Genomic DNA, 24,481 nt, shown 5'->3' on the forward strand with positions numbered 1-24,481 from the left:
GGAAGTGTCTCCAAAACATTTTGGACCTGCACTGTCAATGAAGCCACTAGCTGTAGTGTCTGTTGAATATAGAAAATGTAACTAGACTTAATTGAGATGTGATGTAAAATATACACTCAATTTGGCATTTTTTTTTAGTAAAAGTAACAGTAAAGTTCATTAGGAGAGGAACAGGGTGTGGGGTCGGGGGAGAAAAGAGAGAGAGAAGCATTTCCTGTTCCCCATGCTGGAAATGGGAGCAAAGACTCAATTTGATACACTTTGTGGGAAAAAAAATCTCAAGTTTTTCAAGTTTATTAATGTTAAAATAATATTTTTATATATTGGATTAAAATACATACTATTTAAACAAATTTCAATTGTTTGCTTTTACTTTTTAATATGGTTTCTAGACCATTTACTATTATGAGCCCTCTGTGGCTCATATTTATTGTGCAGTTATGTTTTGAAGGACTATGAGTAGTTGTGGCAACCCACATCCTGCGTACCATACATTTTACCAGTGAGCTTATTGCTAATGCCCAAGACTAATGGATCACTGTTTTTTTCTTTGGAAACCCATTTCTGACCTTGTTTAGAAATGTCTGCTACAAATGAGAGAAGGGGAGCTGAAGCAATTGTTCAACTCTTGAGTGTGAATTCATTATTAGTCAACTGCCTTCAAGTACAGATTGAAAATAACCCACATTTATATCACACTTTTTACACTGAAGAAAGTTAGAGATGACATAGGTGTTGTATACCTGGAAAAGGGACTATGGCAAGTACCATCAGCCTTTACTCTTTTTAATTGACAAATCATAATTGTATTTATGGGACATAATGAGTTGTTTTGATATATGTATATAGTGTGGAACAATTAAGCTAATTAACATATCCATTACCTCTCTTACCTATCATTTTTATGGTGGAGCATTTGGAATTTACTCTTAGTTATTTTCAAACTTACAAACATTTCTATTGACTATAGTCACCCTGCTGTGCAATAGATATGAAACTTACTCTTCTTGTTTATCTGAAGCTTTGTACCCTGTGACCAACAACTCACCATCCCCACACCCAACATCTGGTAACCATTGTTCTATTTAATATTTCTATGAGTTCAACTTTTTTAGATCCCACAAAAGATATGATGTGACATTTGTCTTTCTGTGCCTACTTTATTTCTCTAAACATAATGTCCTCCAGGTTTATCTACATTGTTACAAGTGACAGAATTTCTTTCTTTCTTAAGGCTGAATAATATCCCATTGTGTATATAACATTTTCTTTATCTATTCATTTGTGGATACTTGGTCGGTTCCATATCTTGGTTACTGTGAACAATGCTGAAGTAAACATGGGAGTGCAGGTATCCCTCTTACACATTGAATACAGTTATTTTGGAAATACACCCAGATGTATTTTGTCAAAGTTGTTTGCTCTGTTACTCCCCAGTACCAACTAGTATTTTGAAGCAAATCCAGGATGGGATTCCAAAGCACTTTGGTGCTACAAAAAACAAAGAAAGATAAGAGATTCATGGTCATGAGTACTTGGAGAGGGAGGTGATATGCAGACTTCTGTCCATTGTTCAGAGGAGAGGATAGTCAGTGCCTGGCCAAAGGCAGGAAATAATTGCAGCAAGGGATTGATAGTGCCATTGGGACACCAAAGGGCAGAGCCCTCTAGGTGCAGGTAATGTCTGTAGCCCATGTGCTGGATGCAGTAAATGGTAACCTAAGAGAGTAATTACACTCAATATGACTAGCAGGAAGTGTACCTGATGGGTGGGGGAAGAAAAGAAGAAACAAAAGAAGAAAATTGTGAAAGAGTGTGTGTAACTTTTTAGGGGGTCAACTGAGACCTGGAGAAGAAAATGGAAATAACCAGTTTAAGGCAAGGGTTCACAAACCGGTTGCTCATCCTATGTAGGCTGATTGTTTTTTGGATATTCTTTTAAATCTTATGTTCCACAAAGCCCCTACTTTGATTTCAGTGATATGTATACTGTAGTACTATTCTTCAAATTGCTTTAAAGAATTCTCATACATAATAATTTTTTCTACATCCCCCAGAAGAGCTTTTCACAGCTTCATGATCTCACCCAAGTAGGCTCATATCTCCATCCTTTCATTCTTACTTTCCACCAGAAATATTCTTTGACCTTCCCTTTTGCCTACTTCTCTACTAATTCATCAGCTGTCATTAGGCCTTACAGTCCTTTTTACTGAGACTGAACAGGTGGAAAATTTTGCAAAAAAAATCCTTCTCCTCTTCCAAATGTATTTCCATTCATTCTGTATCCGCCACAGAATTTTATCCCAATATTATGTGTTTTTATGCTCAAAGACTATCATGCTATATTGCAACAAAAAATACTACTATAAAGTGAAATCTAATTTTCAGTTATTTCCAGTGACCATAAATCTCGTGTTTTAAGTTTGTTTCATCTGTCTCAAGTTGCATTTATATTTAATTGTTGCACTCAACAAAAGACTTTAGACAGTTTTTGATAAGGAATTTATTATATATGAAAAGTGGAGCTGCATTGGAAACGCATCTTTTAGAGAAAGGGCTTATGATATTTTTTCTCATCAATTCATGTGTCTGGATGAAAATTTATTGCTGGAATAAAGGCTAATGGCTTATGGTTGTGAATAAGTCTGGAGGTTACAAAAGGCATTGTTATAATTAAGGTGCATTATTTAATCTTCAACACATTTCCATGAAATTTAGCTAAACTTAATAAATAAATGGTAGTGATAATCTCAGATGTGCCATAATGATTGCCCGGAACTTTGTCTTCTGGGATCGAGGAGTGAAAGTCGCGAACCCCAGGGTTAGCGAAAAGAGCGGAGTTTTATTAAGCAGAGAAGAAAGGAAAGAAGAAACACCCATTCCGAGGGGTCTCAGAAAGACTGAGCAGCCAGGGTCTCTTTGTCTAAGGTTTAAGTAAAGTCTACTGTGCCCTTATGTCTTTGATCCATCTGTTTCCCTTCTTGATAAGCATGACTGCGTCGGCCTATGGACATCACAAAGTCACCGTGCATGCCTTTCTTTCTTTTCCCATGTCCTGTTGATCTCAACTTCCAGGTCTCGGGGTGGTCTCGCATCCTGTTGACCTCAATTCCTAGATCTCAGAGTCTCTCCCACGTCTTGTTTACCTCAATTGTCAGCCCCTCTATAGAGGACTCCCGCCCTAATCGTATCTAACAGACATCTGGCTTCTAACCACTAGTCTCAATAATTAAGTGATAAGTGATAACATTTGCAATTACGTAAAATAAATATAGCTATCCATATTTTTTGACAAAAGAATGATCACACGAGTCTGAATAAGTGTGAAAATTTAAAACACTAAATTTCCACGATACACGTGCGTTCCCTTTTGTTGAAAGTGTAATGCTACTAACTGGAAGTAAATGAGGAATTTTGCACACCCTCCTCCATGGAATCACGTAAAATATGCAACTGAGACACAATTCTATGTCAAGTGTACGGGAGATTTTGAAGACACCAGTATTTCCGGTTGTTATTTTCTTTCACAGTAAGCTGTTGTATTAAAAAGTGAGAACGAGTTGCAAGGGAAGGTGGAAGTAGAGATCATATCCCCTAAGGAGCTGGCGCGTGGTCAGGTAGACATGTTTGGGAAAACTGTTCGCTGCAGCCTCCTGGATCTTGTGATTGCTGGCCCAGCAGCGATGCCGCTGAGCGGCTGGTTCTGCTGCACTGATCACTCGCCTCTCTGATCTTCTTTAGCAAGAGAGCTGTTTCCTGTCAGATTCCCTTCTTTCTCTCCTCGCCTGCCACTTTCCTGTTTCATCCTCGCCTCTCTCCCCGCGACTGCGCTTTCCCAGTCTAAGACAGCAGGACTCCCAAACCCCTTGCTCACGAGCTTGTCTGGGTCCTGACCAGGAAGCGCAGAGGGAACCCGGGGGGCGCGCTCCCAGCAAAGCCCCTGGGGAACCCTTGCTGAGAAAGGTCGGGCGGCGGGCAGTGAACTCCGCTGTTCTGGGGGAAAAAACCCAAAAAACCTCCATTCAGCTCATTTTCCCGCGTCTCTCTGTTTGCTAGTGGAACTCGAGACTGCACGAATCTCTAATGACTATCGCCGATTGTATCTTGCCACCTGGTCTATTTGCTCGGCCTCAGAAGTCGTTTCCATCCCTTTGTGATCTTCTCTGAGGACAGTTTTCTTCCGGCCTCGACTTCTGTGGAGTCCCCTAAACCTTTAATGGGCAAATTCATTACTCAGTTCCCATCCCAATTTTTCTCGGTCCACGGCTATCGCCAAATTTCTTTTCTCTCTTCTCACCAGCCACCCTTCTCCTGTCTCCTCAGACGTTCCTTTATCGATCTTCCCTCGAGAGTGATTTCCAGTTCCAGTAATGCTTTTTCCTTTTGAGGTTTCTCCCTTTCTTTGTTAAGAAACCGTGAACAGCAAAGATAGAGTTGTCCCTCGGTAAACATACTTGATTCGAAATGTGGCGTGGGAATACCGGGAGTGAAACTTGGCTCAATGATTTGGCTGAACAGAAGGAAAACTTAAGGTCCCACTGAGATTTGAACTCGGATCGCTGGATTTAGAGTCCACAGTGCTAACCATTACACCATAGAACCAGATACTTACATGTTAAAGCCTTCTAAACTTACTCTTTCAGTCTTAAGTTATAGCTGCGTCCCTGTCGCATGCTTGCAAAAACACCTTGGACACCAGTCTCAATGGAAAGTACTGATTTCAGAATGTTAGGAATCCTCCCCTCTACCGGCCACACCCAGCATTTCCTCCCAAGTGGTTCAGGTGTCCTCACTAAAAAACAGGTAAAGCTGAACCCTTGCAGTGTGCCAGGTTTTAGGATAAGTGTTTCTTATGGTTACCTCAGCTAAGGCTCACGACCACTCCCACACTACACTCCCATTCCAGTGAGATGGGAACCATTATCTGTATTATACAGGTGAACTTGAATCGGAGACCCGAGATCCTTCACTCCTTTTCGTTGTCCGATCTTAATGCTTTCTCGAATTTTTTTTTAAGTTAGGGTAGCATCTGACGTTTTTGAGGAACGGGTTAGAGAAAGTTTTTTTGTTTCTTTTATTCATATGTGCATATAATGTTGGGTCATTTCTCTCCCTTCCCCCCACCCCTTTTTTTTTTTCTTTAGTATTGGGGTTTAGAACTCGGGATTCAACTCCCACCTAAGCGCTCTACCACGCCTGGCTGGAACCACGATCCTCCCACCTACACTTCCTATCCATAGCTAGGATTACCTTGTGGAACATCGCTTTTATCTACACATCTATAAAATTTTACATAAATAATGCTCAACAGACACAATAAAATGGATTTTTAAATATGTGTGTCCTGGACACATTTCAGACAGTAATGTATAAAAGTGTGCCTCAGCTTAGTTATTTGGTTTTGTGCTGTAGCATAATGTTTTATTAGACCCCGTTTGTTGTATGTTCAGATGGTTCCTATTTCCGCTCTTCTAAAGATGTCTGTCATGAATATACTTTAACCCTGTAACCCTAGATCTGCCATTCGCTGTCTGCCCTCCCAAAGTCAGTCCTTAATTCCTCAGTCAGATGCCCAGCTCCTTGTCTCTTCCGTGAGACCCCTGGCTGGACCTCTCTGTCCCTGTCAACCTGTTGCTGGATCCTCCTACCCTTACCACTGCTCCCCAACACACACTGGTTCATTTTGGCAGGAGTTCCTTTGCACCTTCAGGCTGGAAGCCACGGGGCTGATATTTTACTTTCTTTAGCTGTAGGAAGTTGCCTCTAGGTAAGTGTACATCTGGGATGAAGTGTGGGTTGAAGTCTGAAGAGGCTACAGGCGCAGAATCCTGCCTGCAGGTCTTTATCAGAACCACATTTAGAACTGCCCAGGCCTCTGGGGCTCACAGAGGGGACCACAACAGTTTCGGCCTAACGAGAAGAGAGGAGCACAAGACCAAGATTTTCTCACTTGACTGCAACAGTCATCACTTTCACGCTTTGTAAATGCAAGTTTACCATTTGCACCAGGAAAATTAAAGTTTTCCACTGCTCCTCTCTTCCACCCTGATCTCGGGGCACAACGTGATGTCGAGGGAAGTGAAAAGAAAATTACCCACAGAAAATCGCTGATGAAAGGGGAGGTGGAGGAAATTCCTATAAATCTGACCACAGAGAACTCACAAGAGGGGTTGAATTCTTCCCTCCAGGGTGATTTCCTGCGGACAGGTTCCTCCCCAGGGATTGAAATCTGCGCTCCTCTACGTTCCTGTAGTTTAGCTCCCAGCCAGATCTCTTTCTCAGATATCTCAGACCTGGAGAAAGGAACTCTCAGCACCGCCAGCCGGAAGGACCCTCCCAGAGCCTCTTCACTAAGCCGTCCTAGTTTCCCTTCTCTTTACCAAGTCGTCGTCTCCCCACCTTCCCCACCCCCCTTTCCCCGCCATGCATGAAGTCGCCTCTTCCTCTGAAGAGATTTCATCCTGAATGTAGTGGTCCAGATGTGGACCAAGAAGAGGGACGCCTTTCTGTTCAAGGTTGTAGGAGCGCAGGGCGGGTGGTTTTGGTTTACAGAAGCTCTAAGTGATGCAGAAGAGCAAGGAAAAGACCCTCACGGAACTGCACCCGTGAGGGTGTCATTTCTACAAATAGATTACGCGGACTGAACTCCACTCCAGGCGCAACCCCTGGGAAAGGCCCCGGGTCTGTCAGTAAAAGTTGCCGGTGGACTGTTCTCTGATTTACTGAGTATGATTTTTCTAAATCCACTTACTTATTTCTTATATAGACTTATTTACTTAAAAAATGATATCACTTCCACCAGACGAGGTACAATGTTACTTACAAAGAGTAAATAAGACGGCAAATAAAATGAAAACTCTGTATATATTGAAACAGGCAGTTTATTTACAAAATCAGATATGTGAAATGATTCTCAATGAAATAACGAAGTTCTCTGAGCATGTAGTCAAAATGATAAATTTTCTCCAAATAAGCTTTTAAAATAGAAAATTAACTATTTGAAATGGGCAGCAAAAGCCTTCTCTGTGTAAAATTTTAGGGTAACCAGGACATGTTTTTCTTTCTAAATACTATACAGCCTGTTGAATCAGTGGCTAAATATTTATGTCAAAGTGGAATCTCCTAAGAAACTCATTCGGAGAATTTAAAAAACAAGTGGCTTTTAAAGATTTCACCCGTACAAATAGAACACGACTTTTACAATAAACATAGTTTAAAGATCATTGGTAAGTAACTAAAGCAACCCCGGTCTACAAAACAGGTCCCATTTTTCTGTTGTGAGTGGGCACAGGGATGGCTTAAGCTTAGGACTGAGCGGGCCACCGCGGGGGACGCAGGTTGTGGGCTCGTCATCGGTCCACAACCGATGCAACGTCGGAGCCCGAACCAGGTAGCCAATGCCACCGCTGGGAGGACGGCGGAGACCGCCTCACCAAAATCGATCGTTGACAGGGCCAGGAGACGTCGGGGCGGGGGTAAAGAAAAAGTGCAAAAAATCCCACGTATCCCAAGATTATGAGCCCACCAGAAAATTCCCACTGTCAGCCTTCCTGCTTTAAAGAACCGAAAGCTGACAAAAGAATGAGACAATAGTCTTCTGGATACCGAATATCAGCCAAGGAAGGACAGAAACGCTTGAAAAATGGGGTGGGGAGTAGGATATGATCGGAGGAGAAAGTGAGGTGAACACTAGGATTGCTTCAGACGTATTCCCTAGAGAGAGTGTAGCTCCAAAGCGGGGCAGAGGCTGGTGGGCTCTCAGAGTTGATGGGAAACTGATAGTTCTGGGAGTTCAGGGCAGCCTAAAGTTAGGACAGAATACCAGAAAGCCGAGAGCTGTAATGGGCGATAAATCAGAGTGGTTTAGGACTATTTGGAAAGGCGATTTAAAAATCAAATAAACATTTTTTCTTATGCCAGTAATTCTTGTATCTTTTTGGAAGGGCTCCTACTTCTCTCGGGCGCTGTAACTTGCAGTTTCTTTCCCCAGCCGTTGTTCCTGTAGGACAGTGTGAACATTGGGGAATGTACAACTTTTGGGAACTCAGAACAGAGTGAGATTATAAATGGATGAAGGAAAATTACAGCAGCGGATTTTGAGCTTCTGAAAGCATTGTGATTCCGCACTCCGTAGTCCACTGAACTAATGGGGGTGGGGTGGGTGGATGAAGGAAAATTACAGCAGCGGATTTTGAGCTTCTGAAAGCATTGTGATTCCGCACTCCGTAGTCCACTGAACTAATGGGGGTGGGGTGGGGGGGAAAAAGATCACGTGGCTCAGACAGGGCTCAAACCCGCAACGTTGGCGCCGTTAACACCACGCTCCAACCAACTGAGCTAACCGGCCAGATGAAGATCTTGCGTTTTTCCTCTTCACTTAAGGTGTTATACAGCAACATACCTCAGGGAGGGGGAATTTTTGAGTTGTTTAGCTGTTTAAGAAAAAGAATATGAAACTTTCTCTTTAAAAACAAAACAAAGCCATTTTCATAAAGTTAAAAGAGGACGACGCTTAAACTTTTCAAATTGCCCCCAAAGGCCCAGAATCCATGCAAATATTCACTACTTTCCTAACATACGTTTTTCAGAACTTGCAGGCTATAAATTCGACGAAGATCCACTGACTAACAGAACATTAGGGTGCATGAAGGATATTTCAGATGGGTCTGATCCTAGATTGTTCTGGACTCTCCCAGATCTTTTTATGCTCCGTGTTCCTGAGACAGACTTGGTTGAGGTTTAGAACCCGTTTGTCTACCCGATGCCTCATTTCCAAAGTGATGTCAGATCAAAGGTGGCTTTAGACACCTACTCTTTCCACCCAGTCTTTGTCCTCCTACCCGCATGCTGCCACTGTTTTTAGTATCTCGTTTATAATTTCAGAGATTCTAAATGCATAAACAAAGTTAAACAAGTTTTCTTTTTTCTCTTTACAAGTTGTGGCATTTTATTTCTATCCTTTGCTATTTTATTTTTTACATAGAATGTACTTTTGCAGTCTTCCCTATCAGGACAGAACAGAAAGGTGTTCTCCATTCTCTTTTAAAGATGAGTAGTATTTGATGAAATAATATGTATCTTAGTGACAATTAGTTTCCATCCCGTCGTTGTAAACACTGCACATATGTCTCCTGTGTGCCATGATAACTTGCACATACGTGAAAAATTGCATCAAATAATATGTGCATTGGAATTTTGATAGACATTGTCCCAACCAAGCTACTGGGCTGGTGGCCCCAGTATTCTTTTCTTTTGCTTGTTTAACTACATATATTTAGCACAAATACATAGCATCCTGGCCATATTCCTACCCCTCCTTCTTCATGAATTCCCTATTTTAGGTCTGAAGCAAAACTAGACAATCAAAGAGGATGTAGAGTTGTTCACATTGAGAGCATGTTTGAATCTGGAATATCATATTCTTTCAGGTAGGTGAGACTTTGGGAATGCAGTTCACGCACTTTGCAGTTTGGCAAAGGGAATGTGGTGCAATCAGATCGGAGAAGGAAGGGGCTAAGAGGAGAGTGGAGAAAAGGGACAGCAATGGCCTTCTTTTGTGCATCTCAGAGAGAACTTAGGCAAAAACACCTGAGTGGAGAGGAACTAAGATATGCCAGTGTGTCAGGATATTAAGACTGGGCTGCAGAGGGGTAAAGTGAGGAGAAAGCACCCGTGTGATATAACATCCTCTAGTAGAATATAGTAGCTAAATCAGAATAATTTAGATGGTAAAGAGAATGGGGTGCTGAAAATGACTAACAGACACTAATGAATCTACATCAGGTGTAAACTAAGAAGTATGGTTCCTATTTATTTTAAAGATTTTGTGTGGGGGGCGGGGCAGGTTGAGGATAAAATTCAGGGCTTTGCACATGCGAGGCAAGTGCTCTATCACTGAGATATATCCCCAACCTCAAGCTGAAGATTTTTGAATGAGTCCTAACAGTAGTGGTACCCATGGAAAGATCTGAATTTTAAAAAGACCTCTTTAACTTAGTATGACAACCAGACAGTTCTTTTGTTATTGGGTCAATACACTGCTTCTATCTCTGCCACTAGGCAACTCCATTCTTGTGGCCACATTGCCAGCCCTGGAGTGGCTAGTTTCTAAGGCTGGCTGACAAAATTTGGCAGCTGGATATTTTCAGTTGTTCAGCGTTTCTTGTGCGGTGGATACGCTCTAGTGAACGTTAACTTGTGACACAAGACCTTCACATTTTGTGCCCACACATCTGCCGGTCCAGATTCCTTGCGAAGTCTCCAGTGCACATACAGGCCCGGGAACACCCCAAGTCCACCTGGAGCTTCCCAAGTCTAAACGAACCTTTGCGATGACCCACTTCGGGGAAGTGAGGGGCTGAGCGGCGAGTGAGAGCCAGGAGCTCAGCCTGGACCTGGAGCGGTGGATCAAATTCCGTGCACCGCGTGACTCCCCCTCCGCCAAGGTGTGGCCTCGCATTTACCTAGCAGTGGAAAGATGTGAACCAAATCCCTGAGGTCTTCGTGGCGACAGTATCCAGGAAAAAGGAGGTCAGGGAAGTCAGGTTATGTACTGGATTCTGCCCCAAGAGCTCTCCCTGCACAATCTTGTCATTCATCCGCCACCCCCGGTACCCTCATGTTTCTCCTCTCTTCTTCCCCAAAAGCCAGGTGCTATCTTAAAAAAAAAAAAAAAAGTCTTTCTGTGGTAATAAATAAATAACAACCCAGCCCTTTTTTCCTTATCAAAACCGGCACTGGAAGCTTAATCCTTTTCTCTCAATGGATCTCCTACAACTAACTTTCGGGTGGGAAAAGATACTCTTGCTTTCTCCTCTCGGTTTCAAACTGGGTATCTTTTGCGTGTAAGGTGAATGTGATAAACACTACACCACAGAACCCTGAAAAGCCTTATGTCTCCTCAGAACCCTAAAAATCCCTAAGACTCCCTCGAATAATAGGAGAATTGTTCTGGCTGTCCCAGGTTCACTAGCGTTGATTTGATTTTTTTTTTCTTTCAGGAAATTGTCAAGGTTCTTGAGCCTTTCTATTCATCCAGATCAATAATATAGAAGCCCACGAGTCTCCCTGAGAAAATACACCTTGGAGTAATTTTCCTTTCCAAAAATAATACAGAAATTTTAGTTTGCCTTCGAATAGAGTAGATTTCAAAACTTTCCTCTGTCTTGTCTTGCTGGGGTTTACCTGACTAGAGAACAATCTGATCTCTTGGGAGCCAGAAAAGGATCCCTAGATAGTAACCAGGATCCGGTGGATTGAACTCCAGGAAACAGTCCACTCTGTGGTAGGCGTGCGTGGAGCGTAGAAACTGAGGGACTGGCAGCTGGATGTGCCCTGCTGTCTGCCAGGCAGACTTGCAGTGAGGAATGAAAGGTAGGACTTCGTGTGTCTGGACTCAAGTGCCTCGTGCCTTTAGAAGACATCAGATGACCTTGGATATGAAATGTGAGCGATCACTTTCTGAAGTTCGTTATTGTTTTGTCACATGGAAAGGACCAGTGCAATAAGGCAGCCCACAGCTCACGGCAACTTTTCCAAACCCCGTCAGTGCCAAAAGCCTGGAAGGAGGCCTCCTCAGGTAGAGGTGAAGGCAGGGATCCGTACAGACAATACTAGAAGTCACTCCGGGAATCTGAGGCTAAAAGGCTGGAAGGTGAGAGAAGATACCCCAGCCAGGCCCTGGGCACACCGGGTAAGGGAGACTGGAAGACTCAGAGAATCATCGCGCAGAATATGAAACCCTTCCGAAACCATCCCTCACAAAACTGGTCTCCGGTTTGTGGTGTGCCTGTTCATCCAAGGCTTAAAGGAAATAGAACAGAAACCGGCCCAGATAACTGCAGAAACGGATCAGCTGAAGCCTCTGATAATTTGCATAATTTACATTAAATTATAATTTTATAGTAATACGTCAATAAAAGCAAATTTATGCTCTTTAGAATGTTCTCTATAGCATGTAAAGGTTGTTCTTTAATAGTTTGTGTGGGAGTGCTATTATTTAAATTGACGTTTTAAATGAAAGTTTGCAGTCAGTTCAGCTTTTCATATTTCCATCTGAATTTTGTTTCTTTTGCATAACTACAGGGAGATTAATAGTGTGGGAGGATCAGTAATGATCTTCATTTTTATTTTAAAATTTATACAAGAGGGGCACCCTCTATTGGGACTGTCCACTAACTCTGGAGGCTCTACTCTCCCACTTTACACATTTCTACCTCTATAAACTCTCCTGCTTTACTCTCAAAAAAAAAAATTATACAGGAGACATACCCTCGGCATACCTCAACACACTAAAATAAAGTACATTCTTAGTCTGTCAAAAGAATAACTTATGAAAGGGGTAAAATCTTTGTTAATTTATAGATTGAAATAATGCAGCAGATAAAGACACAAATACTAAGGTAAAACTAAGGCAAAAGTATTTATTTATTTATTTATTGAGACAGGGTCTTTAAAAATCATAGTTGTTCAAGAAACTTAGAAAACTATATATTAAACTTTATATTAAATTATAAAATCAAAACAATTAACTTAACCTTTGACAAGTTGGTTTGAAAGTTCACGTGCTGTTTAAAGGAGGTGAACATCCTATCAAGAGTTACACCTTGTAGGAGGCAGGAAAGGGAGGGGAGGGGGAAAGGGGGGAGAAATGACCCAAACATTGTATGCACATATGAATAAAAGAAAAAAAATAGAGTTAGATCTTTAAGGGGTGAAGAGACAGATTGGGGTGTAGCTCAATGGTAGAGTGTTTCTCTAGTGTGCCATAGGCCCCCAGTTAAATTCCTAGCAACTTGTCCCTCCAAAAAAGGCATAAGGCAAAATAAGAGGTCACCTAACTATGTCAACTCTGAAGACACACTTCCTTGATACTTTGTATTGTTTTTATCCTTTGTTTACTTTGTAGTTTTGTGCAAATTGTTTACTTTCTTTGTGCTTTGGGTTCTCTACTTGTAAGAAGCCCTTTGAACAGTGCTAGCTAGCCACATGCTATGCATTAATATCCTAGACAGGATCAACTCTTCTTGAAATTGTCTGGTGCAATAGAAATTGTGCATAAAGCAATTCTGCTGCCTTCTGTAGTTGGGTGGTTATTTTGAGGGAAATCAAATGTGGAATTATTTGCATTATGAGCTGAACTGGCTACTCTTTGATGGAATGCCATTTTTACTTGACAAAATACCAATATTCATACTTGGGTATTTGTCAAACACTACAAGGTAGAAAACTGACAGAAAAAGCAAAAAGTAGAATTTTGGAAGTCTATGTTTGAGTTTCTCATACATTAAGTTAACCATCTTACAGATACAGAAGCAATAACAATTATATTTAAATACAGTGATCTAAATTGCATGCTGAAATATTTTGTTTCATTACCAGAATAATAGACTGACAGAATAAGATGAATGGTGACTCTTAGATTTTGGCATAAAGTCTACACACAGGGGTTAGTCATATGAATTCCCAGATGTCACCACTTGTCATCCCCTCTGACAATCAAATGGCAAAACAACACACATCTAAGCAAAAGGTGGCAAAGGTGGGATGAGGAACTTTGCATTCTGGCTTCTAAGTTTGTGCTATCAAGAATGTTTTCCCTTTCCCTCCCCCCTCATCCTTCCTTCTCTCCCTGTCCTCATTAAAGCAGTTTCATATTTTCAGTTATCTATTTTTGCTTATTTTAAAAACGAAAGCAATCAATTTGTCAAAAGACAACATATTTTAAGTTTATGTAATAAATCAGTTTTGACTTTTTGACATTCAATGTCAAATCCAATCTCTAAAGTGTATATTTATGGAATTCTTGACTCTTTTTGCCTTTATTGTTTACACTTTTATACTTTTTATTTGCTATATGATTTGTCAGACAATTTTGCCATGTTTCTCTCCTTTAGCAAATTATTTCTTTGTTTAACAGTAGAAGAAAAATGTGCTTCTTACAACTAAATGTAATTTCCATGTATTTTATGATATCTAAGTAAAAATAATATGGAGTACCCATTATTAATCCATGCACACATCAGTTTTCAAAAACTAGGGAATATAATGGAAATGGAATTGTAGCAAATTGACAAATTGCAGAAATTAGTGATGAGCTCACAAGTACACCAATAAAAGCACACACAGAGATGAAACAGTATATGACAATTCTATCATATGTGATATTTTAAAAGTTGAATTTGCATTTATTTAGAAATTTAAAACAAAGTTGTATTTTGTATACTGATTACAAGTTGCCTAGATCTGCTAGAATGACATTTTTTGTGGTTCTTGTTTTCATCTGCATATCCAAACCATTCCTTTCCGAAGTTCCATTTTAAAAGGTTATGTTAAACCACTTTATCGTTAGGGGCCAGTGGCGCAATGGATAACGCATCTGACTACGGATCAGGAGATTCTAGGTTCGACTCCTGGCTGGCTCGCTGACGTTTTTCCCATCCCCGAAATCTTAAATTCGAACTCCCATCTTGTTTAAGTTGTTTTACTAGATACTGAAACGAATTCAAAAGGCTTTTAGATAGTAATTATTGTGAATGGCCACTCGTGGCAATTTTGGCAGCTGCTGAACAAGAATGAGCCTTTAAAGGAATCAAAGGAACATCCGTAGTTTTGGGGAGAGGATCACATAGACACCTATAGACAGTTTTAAAGAAGACACTTTAAAGTAAAGCATACAAAAAGTAAACAGAAAATGATGTGAGTATACGAGTGTCTCCACTAGTATTTTTCTCCCTGAACAAGGACTCTATATAATTCCTATTGGAGTAGTAACATTAGTATTAGGTCCAGAAAGGTCGGAGCCGTGCGGACACCGGACACCTGACCTGCACGATTCTGCAACTCGAATATGGTGGCGGTCTGGGGCGAGGGAGGGGGGAGGGGAAGACGGAAAGAAATGGGTCGACACATGCGCACTAGATTACAAGCGACCTCAACCAGAGCGCAGGTGACTTGCGGTGGCGGCAGAAGGGGATCCCCAAAAGATTCCTGTTGGGAACTAGGCACGGACCCTGGACTGCGAAGTATTGGAGTTTGCAAAGCTCTCCAAGTAGGAGTTAGCAGTACTCCTAGCAAGAGATTGCACAGCTTTCTCATATTCTTCCCCGCACCTGGTGTTTTCACCTATGTTTCCGCATCTCCTTTGACGAAAACAACTTGCTGTGTCCGTATATCAGCTCCCCGATGCATAACTAAATAAATTACCAGACCTGTTCGGAGACTCCCTGATGCCAAATTAATCAATAACTAAAGATAAGGTGTCCTGTGTGCTCTGACGATTTCCAGACCAGATGTTTTGTAGTTAAGCTTCAATAAGCCTGAGGAAAAGAGCCCATCAAACCCCATTCCTTTTTTCCCTAGATCAAAAGAATTGCTAACATATGTAAGCTTGATTTTCACTTGATTCACTTCCTTGTGCTGACCTATAAAATAAACCTAAGCCGACCCTGGCTTAGGTCGGCACGCACGTATCCTACCAGGAACGTGCCGTCCTCCCGATCCCAGCTGTGTGTCTTTATGTCTGTGTGTCTTTGTTTCTCATTCCCCGCCGCTCCCACTCGGGTTCAGCAGCTTGGCCATGCAGGCCGCGGCAGATTCCACTCACTTGCGCCGCAGGATTGGGCAGTGACTGAGATGCCACTTCAAAAATGGCGCTCTTTCTCTGCATTTTACCTAAGGACTCCTATGGATTGGGCAGAGTAGAAGGTCTGCTGTAAAACAAATATCAAAGGGCTGGAAAACACAAATAAAGCCAGATTAGCTCCCTAAATCCACGCTATTCATCCTAGGAAAACTGATTGAGGTTTGTGAATATGCGCTGTAAGGGGCGCTAAATTAAACGAATGCACGTAACCATCCATCAAATCACTTTCATTCAGTCTTTCATCTTTATCCCGTCCCTGAACCCGGGAATATAATATGTTATATATATAGCCACAATTAATAGCATATTTATTTGATCTTCTGTTACCTTGCTAAATTCACTTAAACATTTCTAGTTAGTGTTTTACGGATCCCTTAGGATTTTCTATATAGAAGATACTGTCTTCTGAGAATAGTAATTTTAGTCTTCTATTTTCTGGTGTCAGCCGACACCAGAAGCTTGCAGCGAAAAGGACTCCATGGAAGCAGGAATGGAACAAAATCCACAGCCTCCGGCTTAACAGTCTTGATGCAATTCTTGCCCAAGATCCCTGCGTGGACTCCTGACCTGAAGTTACGGTTTCAACTATGTTAGCCTCCTCCGCCTCTGTGAGTCTCCTCCTCAGTAATCCTCTCACTTATATTACAACTTTTCTGAAGACTTGTTCCTTTGATCACCTTGCATTTCATGGCCACACTCTGGCCTCCCGTGGTGTTTTAGGAGTGTATTTTTGTTCAGGGTGCGCATGCTTCTGGAATCTCAAGTAAACCTCTATTTTCTGCATGTTTGATATCTGCTGATGAAGAAACACTGGGCTTCATTGGGTGTTCTTCCTTAGGTACGTAAATAACTGGAACAAGTGTTAAAATCGCATTTTCCTTATCTAATTCCTCCTCAAAGAAATTCTTCTGTCTGATACTGTGACTTGAATCTTATCTTCTCAGGACTGCCCAGCAACGCTCTAACAGTGTTTAATGGTGTCTCATTCTTACTATGCTTAACTCAGCAAATTGCCCTAAGAGAGGCCTGGTTCCCTCCAGCCTGTCTCAAAATCTTTGGACCGATAAATGAGACGTTAAAGCAATGGTCACATGAAGGGAGGCTCAAAGACTGGGTGGAAAAATTAGGAGTTACTGCCTGAAACCACTTTTCTAGTATTCACCAATGCCAAATCTCTGAAGTGACCTTGAACGTGACGCCACCCTAGAAATGCAGCGGGTCTGAGAAACCAGAGCCATCGAGGATCAGACGGTCTGGAACATCATCCTTCAGCGCTCAATTGTAGGTTCTGTTAGTGAGCAGCTATTCCGGAGCCAGGACCAGCTAGTAGTTGATGGAGTGACTGATCGTCCGCAAGTGCTGATCACTACACGTTAGGAGAGCAGTAAATATTTAAATGGATTTCCGGGCCATTAAGTGAAGTTTGAAAAGACTAAAAGCGTTTCTTTCAAGTAAAAGAATATGAATATGGCTTAAAAATAAATTTCTTTCCTCTTTCCTCCTTTCCAAGGCTGAGGGGAATCTTTCGTTTGTTTTGTCTTTGTTTTTCTTTTGGCGGTATTGGGTTTGAAGTTCCGGTTTCACGCTTGAGTTAAGCAGACTCTCTACCACTTGAACCATACCACTATTTCTCTTGCGGAGCTAAGATAGGTGAAAATTTTTTCCTTCTCAGAGACTGTTACATTTCAGAATACAGAACTTTGAATAACAACTTTGCATGCTGGCCGGTTAGCTCAGTTGGTTAGAGCGTGGTGCTAATAACGCCAAAGTCGCGGGTTCGATCCCCGTACGGGCCAAGACGTACGTGAGTTTTTCCTTTTGCCGCCACAGCAATCCAGATTGTTTTTAAAGGAACACTGCTTTCAACCTGTAAGGACCAAATTTACAATGCTCTACGAAAGTCTTTTAAAGACCACGGAAGTTGGTCTTTAAAGCAATGCTCATACTCTTTACTCCAAGAGCGACAGCTGGGGACAGATTACTGGGTAGGGCAGACAGTCCAAGAGTAGTAGCCCTGCCTGATGAAAAAAAAAAAAAAGGAAAAACTTACTTGCTTTAAAAATTTTCCCCCCAAACTTACCTTCATTCTCAAATTGTCAACACATACAAGATAAAAAGAAATTCTTAAAACTTTGTTCTGCAGTACCACCAACAAAACCAAAATCAAAACCAAAACGCAACAAAACAAACAAAATCCCAAAAGTTTGTTCTGAAGGCCCTTAAGATTTACCTGACAACTGAGATTTTTAAGGAAAGGAGTAGCCAGACAAGAGTCATCTGCATTCTTGTGATTAAATACACATGAATCTTACTTCTACTTCCGACTTGAAGGGACAATTTGGTTATCGTGTCACTTCGGACCGTTTTGGGTCGTCTTCCCCAAAGTCTGTGCGCTGATCATGCTTCACAGGAACATTCCGTGGTTCCTCCTAGAGGGGCACAAAGATACTAAACATCACAATGCATACGCGCAGGAAAATTCCTCTAAAAATGAAAAAGCAGAAGTAAACTTCAACATAACTCAAGTTAAATGAATTATTCTCAAACAAGCATTTGCGGACAAAAAACAAACAAAAACCCCCATCACATCAGAAATTAAAAAAAAAAACCCAGAAATTACAAAAATGGAAGGAAATGAAATAAAAACCCATTGGGCTCAGGAAAAAAAAATGCAAGGAAAAGAAGAAACACATCAGAAATCGAGACTACAAGGTCCCAAGGGAATACAGATTTATTTATTTATTTTCCATTTTTCTTTTATTATTCATATGTGCATACAAGGATTGGTTCATTTCTCCCCACTGCCCCCACCCCCTCCCTTACCACCCACTCCGCCCCCTCCCTCTCCCCCCCGGGAATACAGATTTAAACATAAGTTTAATCATGGGAATTAAAGGTAGAGCAGTTGTTGCAGAAATGTGACTGACCAGCCAGAATAAGACTCAAACCCAGGCGGTTGGAGGAAAGGAAGGTTTATTAAGCTAGCCGGCCAGGACCTGGATATCTCCCAATGGCGCAGGCCTGGAGCTCAGGGAAAAGCAGCAGCAAGCAAGCAGGGAGTGCAGAAGCAGACTTCCCAGTTAGCTTTTCAAGATTACAATACATCATGTCAGCACAGCTGTGGACGAAGGCCATGCACAGTTTCTAGCAAGATAGCTGGATGCAGGGGCCCCAGCTAGGGGGAAGGGCTTTACTCCTCTTTGATCCTTTTCCCGGCTTTGATCTTTCTCCGGGTTTCCTTATCACAGTCACTAAGAGAATGAAAAGAAGACAAAGATGTAAAAATAGGTCAGAGAAAAATGACAGAAATAAAAGGCAGATAATTAAAATCCAATACATGAGTAACTAGATTTTCTGAAAGAAAGAAGTCAATAAAAGAAAAGTAATAAGTAAAAGTTGTTTCTTTTTCTTCTACTACATGAGCCATGCTTATCCAAGAAAAGTTTCGTAAATAGAAGCCAAACATTGGGCTTTTGAAAAGCAATATAAAAAATTAAGTCAGCATTAACAAGTAGAAAGAAAAGTATGAACCAAGAATTATGTAACTAGCTGAGCTAATCTTCAAGAATCAAAATTATAGCAAAAAGTTTTACATATGTAAATATAGAAGTTACAAGTCATTCTCCAAGAGTATACAGTAGATGAATTTCATCTATGCCAGAAATGAGAAACTATTCTCAAAAGCCCCTTCAGTGAGCATTTAATTATAGAGCTAAGACTAAAATAAATGTAAAAGACATGGATGAAAGAAAAACAAATTGTTTCTGATCTGATACAAAATAAAAGGAAAACAAATGCCCATCATTTTCCTTCAGTTGGTGCAGTCCCTATACTCTGATAATGAGGATGAAAGCAGGCCCTAAACCTTGGGGAAATGGCTTCAGAGGTGTCTGTGAAACGTCTGTGTCAGCTCACCTCTTCTGCATTCTCCTGTTCTTCTCCAACACGTTGGTTGAGAACTTGGAGTGGACCCAAGACTGAAGTGGTCATTATTTATGTAGAAAAAGAATAAAATTGCCCCAAGCCTTGGCTAAACAAGAATTGAACCAGCAGCCCTGATGTTATAAGCATTACACTCAAACCACTATCCCCAGGGGATGAATGACGCCTTCCTTACTTGTCTTTGAAAAATTTAACATATGCCCAAACAATGTTTCAAATGTTTTTCTAAAACAAAACAGGAAATTGTTTGGCTTGTCCTATTTCCCCCTTCTCTATGCACACATACCCTATCTTACTCGCTTAAAAAAAAAAGCCTCAAAGAAACCTTTCCATCCTAATTCTTGCATATTACTTCTTTTAAAAATAATAGAAGATATTAAAGTAAACCACTCTAGCAAGGGAAAGTATCTTGATAATTCTTTGGTTCAGGGGCAGCAATCTTTATTTTGTCTATCAGAATAAGTGCTTAAAAAGGAGCTCCTATTCACACTGGCCCGTACGGGGATCGAACCCGCGACCTTGGCGTTATTAGCACCACGCTCTAACCAACTGAGCTAACCGGCCAACACACGTTTACTTCTCTTTTGTAATGTAGGTATAAATCAATGAACCACAGACTATTGTTCCGTTAAATGTCCTTGGGAAAAAAAACAATTCTTAACTAAAATCAAACAAACAAACCTCCACATTCTTCTACTAGCCCCAGAGCGGATACAGGAAAAATAAAGTGAACAAAGGTCAATATTCGGGCCAGAGGAACATTTCCTCTTATGTGCAAACTAGTCTTTTTCAAATCGCGGATTCTGATCCTAAAGATTCAAATCAACGTCCGGGATCAAGGCTTTAGCCGAGGAAGGTTGGGGGCAAACCCCGAGCTTTTCCAAGCTCAAGGCCTTGGCAAACCCGTCACCAAAGCGTCCACGCAGCCACAGCGGGCTCCGGCATCTCGGCTTCTGAGCGCCAGGCTGGACGCGCGGATTCTTCTCCAGCCTGGAGACCGTTCTGGACAGGTCGGTTCCCGGGAAGTTGTACCCTCTTGCTGCCTAGTTTCTTGCTGCCATGGTTCTGCTTCATCATGACCCTAAAATGCTTGCGATCCGCCGAGAGTGGAGTTTAAAAGACTGGAGGCCGCCTCTCTCCAGAACTCCAACCCTTAAATCAAAGGTCGACAGGAACTTGAGGTCAGAGCGCACACAGAAGCAGGGCCCGCTATCTAAACCCGTAGAGAAACATCTGGATTTGAGAAGGGTGTAGGCACTGAGATTCAAGTTGGGCCTTGGAGAAGGAGGGAAGAAACACACCTTGGCCCTGCCAGGTGCGGAGCAGCTGGGTCTTTTTCGCTAGCCACTCAAAACTCCCTCATGATGGTTGCAGTTGGCTGAGTCGCTGCAGTTTGGGGAAATGCCTAGTTCAGAAGGGGTGTGTAATTTCCCTTTAAAGGTATTGGCTGTTTACAATGGCATGTACACCACCAGCAGGTCCCTCTAAGGAGGGAAATGATGGGAAGGAAAGAGGAGGCAGTTTGATACTCTTGAACCTGGTTGTCAGAAGACCTTCAACTTCAGAGTTCAGCAATTTTAATTATTGACAGAGTGCTTGATCTACTCTCAAAACTTTTTCCACCACTTCTGCCTACACACACACACCCTTCCCCATCATAATCCTGATAGTAAAATAAAAGCATTAGAGATACATTAAGGATGGTGGGTTTAAATGTGTTCTTTATTGCTTTTGTTTTGTATCTGTGAGCTAATCAGTCACATCTTGGGATCTCATTGTTCTTATCTGCAAGCTAGACTGAAAGTCTAGTTGATTGTTGAATATTTTTGAGTGCCTATTTTGTGCTGGATATTATTCTAGAAACTGGGGATATAGAATTAAATGAGTAGACACATTTCCCCATCTTTATGAAACTTATACAGAATTTGATATAATTAAACAAATTACTTAATCCAGTAAAAGATGACAACTACTTTGGAGAAAACTAAAGCCAGTGGAGGAGTTCTGAGAATTAGGAATTTTGCTGTTGTCAGTATGATTTCTTCCCCCACCCAATGAAAAGCTCAAACTGTGATTCTCTAAATGTGTATTGAGTGAGAAAATTGCACAGAACATTTTTACTTGAAGTTAAGTCAGGAGTCAAGTTCTGATATATTGGAACTAGACCTTGGTTATTTACCCAAAGCTCGACATAGAGGTGAAAAGAAAAGTGTCATCAATGCCACAATGTGGTGCCTTCAATGGAGAAAATCCTCCTTGCTCAGAGAGGATTGTTATGAAATTAGCACTCAGTTTCCCTCTGCCCACCTTAGATTACAAGAACAGGTAAGGAGTTCAATGGGGATGACAAGAGTTGAGACAGAAAATTTTGTCATGGTGTAAAAAGTTATAAATGGCAGTGGACGCTAGGTTTTCCATATTTCAGGACAGGATAATTTGGAGGAGTGAAGATAGATTAAAGACAAACTCAAAGTTAGAATCCAAACGACTACTGTTGGCAAATTAAGCATGTATGTTGAGTTGAGACTTATATACACTGAACAAACTTCTAACCAAATAATTTAAATCAGCTAAAAAAAATACATGAAGAAGACTGAGGTTTTCTTGTTTTTTTTCTGTGCTATTTATTTTTAAACACCCTAAAAGCAATATTTCATGTTTCACCAGTGCTGCACCTCATTTACCTCAGGCATAGGCAACATCTCCATTTATAGTCACTGGAAATTGATTAAAAGTCTCAGAGCATATTAAGAATCACTTACTGAGACTTGAAGGATGCAGTGGCAGTCTCTAGCATTTCTCTCTCTCTATCTTTTGGAGCACAGGGATTTGAACTCAGGGCCTCATACTTGCTAGGTAGGTGCTTTATCACTTGAGGCATGCCCTTTATACTTCAGTTATTTTTTAGGTAGGGTCTCATGGTTTTGGCCTGGGGCTGGTCTCAGATCACTGTCCTCCTCCCTAAACCTTCTGCATAGATGGGATCACAGGCATGCACCACCTTGTCTGGCTTGTTGGTTGAGATGCTAACTTTTTTCCCTGGGCTGGCCTCCAACTGCAATCTAGCTCTACCTCCAGAGTAGCTGGAGTTTAAGGCATGCACCATCTCACCAGGTTGAAGTCTGTGGCATTTAAGTCAAGGGCTGTGCCCCCACTCACAACTTGTTATAGAAGCCCCATATTGGACTTGAAGGATAGCTTGTAAGGACTAGTAGCTCTTCCTTGGTGAGACTCTTCCACTCAAGAGGGCCAGAGTAGGCTGTGAGGATAGAGAACTGGTGACTCCCATTCTTCCTTCCTTGGTTTAGAGATGTCGCTCAGTGGTTGACTTTTTGCCTAAACTTTGCAAAGCTGTGGATTGAACCCCTAGCAGTGTTGGGGGGTGGAAATAAAAAAAGAAAGAAAAAAATCTAACTCTTTTCCCCAAGTCTCAATTCTACATTGGAGATTCTTTGCATGTCCCATTTGTTTTATTATTGAATATTGGCTGTTTTAGATAATATTTTCTGTCTCCTCTTGTATGTGCACAGATTCATTCAGCCAGGAATGTGTGGGAGGCTTAGGTTCATTTCCGTCTTTGGGACAAATGCACACACCCTTAGGTCAACAAGGGATATATGAAGTTTATCAAATCTCATATGAGGATCCCCACACACACATGGCACCATCATCTATTCTGCTCTAAGTATCAATAAGATCATACAGTATTTTTCTTTTTGTGTTTACTGTTATTCACATATTAGTATAATGTTCCCCAGGTTTATCTATGTTGTTTTAAGAGGCAGAATCTCCATTTTAAAGATGAAGTAATGTTTATGTTTATATATATATATATATTATTTATATATCTTAATTTTTTGAAAAATATTTAGGATGTTTCCATATCTTGGCTATTGTGAATTATGCTGCAACAAATCTGGAAGCCCAGAGATTTCTATAAGGTGCTGATTTCATATCCTTTGTGCATATGCCCAAAAAAGAGATCACTAGGCTACATGTAGGTGTTTTTTGGAGAATCATCTATATTGTTTTTTATAATGGCTGTACCAATTTACATTCTTACCAACAAGGTATAAGAGTTCCTATTTCTCCACACCTTCATCAACACTTGCTATCTCTTGTATTTTCCTAACAGCCTTCCCAACATGTGTAGGTGGTTTTAATATGCATTTCTCTGATGGTTAGTGATAAACACTTTTTCATTTACCTGTTGGGCATTTTTATGGTTCCATTGGAAGGTCTATTCAGGTCCTTGCCTATTTTATAACTGGGTTGCTATTACTTTTTTTCTACTTAGTTCCTAGTATATTTTATACATTAACCCTTTATCAGATGTATAGTTTGTAAGTATTTTCTCCCAATCCATAAGCAGTCTTTTCATTTTGTTGTTTCCTTTGCTAGGCAGCTTTTTAGTTGATACAATTTTACTTGCATATTGTTTGCTTTTTTTTGCTTGAGTTTTTAATATGATATTCAAAACATCATTGTAAGGCCAATAGCAATGAGCTTTTCCACAAGACTTTAATCAAGTAGCCCTGTTCAGTGGCAACAACAAAGTTGTTTTCGTGGTCACCCCTGTCTAGTTAGAACTAATGGGAAATGAGGGCAACCCTGAGTAAGAATTTGCCACTAATTTGCACTGTTCTTTCCTGAAGATCAGTTGTTTTCAAAAATAAATGCTCCTAGTTTGTTGTCTTTGTGTGTTCTGAAATAGTGATTTTAGAGCTTTCTCCAGTTTCCCAGTTGCGTTTTGGCTAGTGGAGCTGCTAATCTTTTCATGCTACCATGCCATACTCTCTCTTGACCTTTACATAAATGGAAACATAGTATATATTCTCTTCTATGTATCTTTTCTTTTCTCAACATAATGGTCTGGTGATTAATCTGACTCTGAAT

General features: G+C 41.0%; 3 non-coding genes across 3 annotated transcripts; 2 read left to right on the top strand and 1 right to left on the bottom strand.

Moving 5' to 3' along the window:
* Nucleotides 1-14,350: 14,350 nt before the first annotated feature.
* On the top strand, nt 14,351-14,423 carry Trnar-acg (transfer RNA arginine (anticodon ACG)). The gene has a single exon. It is a non-coding gene; the product is annotated as a tRNA-Arg (tRNA).
* Nucleotides 14,424-17,365: 2,942 nt separating this feature from the next.
* On the top strand, nt 17,366-17,439 carry Trnai-aau (transfer RNA isoleucine (anticodon AAU)). Its single transcript has one exon. It is a non-coding gene; the product is annotated as a tRNA-Ile (tRNA).
* Nucleotides 17,440-20,075: 2,636 nt separating this feature from the next.
* Nucleotides 20,076-20,149, bottom strand: Trnai-aau (transfer RNA isoleucine (anticodon AAU)). Its single transcript has one exon. It is a non-coding gene; the product is annotated as a tRNA-Ile (tRNA).
* Nucleotides 20,150-24,481: the final 4,332 nt, after the last annotated feature.

Source organism: Castor canadensis, chromosome 8 (assembly GCF_047511655.1).
Source record: "Castor canadensis chromosome 8, mCasCan1.hap1v2, whole genome shotgun sequence".
In the NCBI taxonomy this organism is placed as follows: domain Eukaryota; kingdom Metazoa; phylum Chordata; class Mammalia; order Rodentia; family Castoridae; genus Castor; species Castor canadensis.